Raw genomic sequence first — 4487 nt, forward strand, 5'->3', positions numbered from 1 at the left:
ACATAGAGGAGGAGGTACATTGTGTCTGAGCCATTTAAGTAGACAAAGAGAGACAGATCACGTGTGGTGCATTTGAAGCCAAATTCTAACAAAAAGGAACTGAACTTGTCAAACCACGCACGCGGAGCCTGTTTCAACCCGTAGATAGCTTTCCTTAGCTTGCATACGTAATGAGGACGAGCAGAGTCTTCAAATCCAGGTGGTTGCCTCATGTAGACACTCTCTTTTAAATCACCATGGAGGAAGGCATGCTGTACATCCAACTGTTTGATGGACCATTTGTTCACTGTGGCGACATGAAGGACAGTTCGAATGGTAGCTACACGCACCACAGGGCTGAAGGTTTCAAGGTAATCAATGCCTTCTTCCTGTTCATTTCCACGAGCCACCAACCGGGATTTGAGCTTGTCGAGAGAGCCATCTGCACAGAACTTAACTTTGTGAACCCAGACACAGTTCAGAGGTTGAACATCAGGTGGAGGAGGCACAAGATCCCACGTGTGTGAGATATGATGGTTCTCCATCTTTGTCCCCATAGCGTTGTTCTATCCCTTGTCTTGAAGAGCTGTCTTTGTAGTTCGTGGAACTTGATAGCTCGTTTTGACATTGACCAAAGCATATTTGAGATTCGGTTTTCTTATGCCATCTTTCGCCCTTGTAGTCATTGAGTGACCAGGAGCAGCGACAGCTGGTGTAGACGCAACTGAAACTGGTGCAGAAACAACTGTGACAGGAGCAGAGGAAGGAGGAGTGATGATCGTAGAGGAAAGAGGAGGGAAGTCGTCTTCAGAGAAAATCAAACCCTCAGAGCTGGAACCACTCTCTTCTGATGTGGCTTCTGGAGCGGGAGGATCAACCTCCACAGGGATCTCTGGAGTATCAACCTCCACAGGGGCCTCACTATGATGTATTGGCGTTGGTATCTCAGGAGGAGTGAAAGGCTCCGCAGGAGGAGACACAGCCTCAGAAGGAGAGCCACAGCGCCAAGCCGACATCAAAGAGGTCGAAGGATCACCACGATACTGACTGTAAATATCAGCGTAAGGAAAGGCTTGTTCCGCAAACAGAACATGACGAGAAATATAAACTCTCTTCGTTGGAGGGTGATAGCATCGGTAACCTTTGTATTTGTCATTGTAACCAAGGAAGACACATGGAAGTGACCTTGGATCAAGTTTATTTGCTGCATAGGGCTTGAGATGAGGAAAGCACTTGCAGCCGAAGACTCGCAGAGCAGTGTAGGTAGGAGATTGTTGCATCAAGACTTCATACGGGCTCTTGTGATCTTGAAGAACAGAGGAAGGAAGCAAGTTTGTAAGGTAGTTTGCAGTGAAGAAGGCTTCCACCCACAAACATTGCGGAACCTGACTTTGGAACATAAGCGTGAGCCCAAGCTCTGTGATGCTACGATGTTTACGTTCTGCGAGACTGTTTTGCTGCGGAGTGTGTGGACACGAGATTAGTGTCCTCAATACTAAATACTGTGAACACATCTTACAAAACCAAGTCACATTTATTGTTTGGTTAATTCTATAGTTGTAGAATTAGAGATTGGTAGGTGAGAGTGAGCTTGAAGGTTTGCCAGTTGCCACGTCTCATGGTGAAGCCTCTGGCTCCTCAGGCATTCTTGGTCCCTTTGTTGCTGTCTTTGGAAACAAAAAGTCGTGTAGGCTAAGGCTCGGTGACATTGGAGTGAGGCTGAGTTCAAGCACGATCCCGGAGTTACGTCCTCCTCTCATACCGCATAGCTTCTTGGACATCGTCCTTGTCCTTTTCCTCTCCCTTTTCCCCAGAGTCCTCCAAGATTGTTGTCATCACCCTAACGTGCAGGTGCAGACCAGGAAATGGTGTTTCCTTAAAGTTGTATGGAGATTCACCTGCTGCTGCTCGGTTAAATGGAGACGTGGGGAGTCTTCTCTAGATTCATAACGAGTTTCATCATCAATGAGGATGCCATCAAAGTTTCTTTTGTTCTTGAGGACTGATTTGGGCTGTAAAAGACAATATAACGCAAATTAACAGCAGAAGGTTTTTGAGTGCTCATTGATAAATATATGAGTGTTATTGACTTACGGAGCATCTAAGAAGGAGCCTCACACGAAGTCCTTTCCTCCAATTTCTTTCATCGTTCAGCTTCTCCTGCTGGTATGGATCACATTTGGTATATTTAGAAACTAATATATAAAGTTTTGGATTTGACCCCAAAAAAAATAATATATATATATATATATATATAGTTTTGGATTAAAGATGAACGTGTGAAAGAAAATATTCACTCACAGCTTTATCCGCGGCATTAGTTTTACCATACTCATTAAGTGCGTGAATCTTTGGATTAAAACACCAAGAATGTTAAGCTCTTTAAGTCCATGAAAAACTCAAGAACGGAGGAAATGATTAGAAACAGAACTTAGTACTTACTTTGTTGCTCATCAAGAAATCTCTTTTTGGACGAGAAGAGTTTAATTCTGGACGATGACAAATTCGAATGGCTTTAACGCTGAAACAAATCCATACTTGTTGTTTGTGAATATGTTTAGAAAAAAATCCATGTTAAATGAAAGTGTGAAGTAGAGATTTAAAGCCTTTTTACTTTCCAACAACTCCAAATAACTTCTCAAGGTTCTGTTAAGAGTGATCATCTGGCAAATTCTCTGCGACAACAGTCCGCCCGTGTAGAAACAATAAACTGGAAAAATAAATAATTGATATTGTTGCAATGGATGCAAGGATTGCGGAAACCAGATGACAAAATAAATGAAACAGAGATTTAACGTGGTACCATATTGGCAACATTATTCTCTTAAAATTTATTATATAGTTCTCAAAAAAAAAAAAAAAATTTGGCAACAATCACATGCAAGGAGATATGTTATTATATTGGATTGGAGGCAATTTCTGCATATAATAAAGGTTAAAAGAACACAAGAAATATATAAGAATATATGCAGATTTACGCCCAATACAAGTGACAAAACAGAATACTGTAGTTCATATAAAAATGATTCTTTACTATTTGGTCGAGATCCACATGTTGTCTAATGCTACAAGTCACAGACCAGATTCAGGACACATCAACATATATATAGTTGATTAAAAATATAAGGAAGGTTAAAATGAAGGCTTTCATGATAATTAGTTTCCTGTAAATCCTCTGTCTCTGTCAGTAAATGGAACTTTACGCTTGACTCTCTTGTTGCAACCTAAATATATCACAAAATATCTCAGTATAACTCGAGATCTCATAATAGCTTGAGAATAAATAAAGAAGCCTACAGCATCATTAACCTTATAATCCTTATGGTTTCTTAATATTTTTTTTTTGTCTGATTATAAATTAAAAAAAAAAAATTAAGAGTGCACCAATCGCGGGCCGCCACGTATCGGTGGAGTCCGCGAACAGTGCAAAAAACCCATCACAATAGATTCTTATCTCACGCCTTCTGTCACCGGTTTTATAATTTTAGTGGGGCCCACACACTAATTTTGGTAAAGAAACCCCATTAACAAACTCCGATAATCATGGCCTTAGAGCATGATTATCGCTACCGGTTTCTTAAAAACCTTTTTTTGTTTTTTTTTCTTTTTTTTTTAGTCTGAAATAAAAAAAAAATTCAAAAACTAACCAATCGCGGGTTGTCACGTGTCAGTGGGGCCCGTAAACAGTGCAAGAAACACTCTAAAATCGATCTTTATTTCATATGTTTTGTAATTGATTCTTAACTTTTTTGCGGAGTCCACGCTCTAAAAAATCCACCAGGACCCGGCGATAAAGATGGTCTTAGGAGCTTAGAGGTTTTTTTTTTTTTGAACATATTTTAGGAGCTTAGAGGTTGATAATAAAGAAAGAAGCTAAGAAGATCATGGTTGAGGCTTATTGGTTGTCAAAGCTTACAAGCTTCGCCAATATTACCAGTGAAGAACAGGAAGACGCTCGTAAGCTCCTTGGTTGAACCGCCAAAAAAATACACATCTACCAGATCTTTAGGTTTTCACGCTTCCTTGGGTAACGAATAACCCAAATACGATCTTATATATGAACAAGATTAATGAGACCCAAAAAAAAACAATTACACAGGCATAAGAGTACCCATTATCATATCAGTCACATATAGATACTATCGTGGCAAAGACTTTGGCATACTGTCTTATGAGGATTATCTAATACGAATATTATCTACTTTTACATGTTTAAGATGAATGTTATATATAAAAATAATTTTATATATTATTATTTATTTTTGTTCATTTACATATCATGTATATAATTAAATTAGAGTAACCACATAAATCAAAACAATACCTTCCGTTTATTTACGATTATTTTTTGGTAAATAAATCAAAACAATCATTTTATTTATTTTATATGGTATATAACTAAATTTTAGTGACATGGACATAGATATATATATAGAATATTTAGTATATTTCAATATAAATATTTATTATTGAGAATTCATACTGATATGATAAACACAAAATTTATA

The 4487-nt window shown here is 38.4% G+C and overlaps 1 pseudogene; it reads right to left on the bottom strand.

Moving 5' to 3' along the window:
* Nucleotides 1-1530: 1530 nt before the first annotated feature.
* Nucleotides 1531-3203, bottom strand: LOC106321000 (annotated as a pseudogene).
* Nucleotides 3204-4487: the final 1284 nt, after the last annotated feature.

Source organism: Brassica oleracea, unplaced genomic scaffold, assembly GCF_000695525.1.
Source record: "Brassica oleracea var. oleracea cultivar TO1000 unplaced genomic scaffold, BOL UnpScaffold01169, whole genome shotgun sequence".
NCBI lineage: Eukaryota > Viridiplantae > Streptophyta > Magnoliopsida > Brassicales > Brassicaceae > Brassica > Brassica oleracea.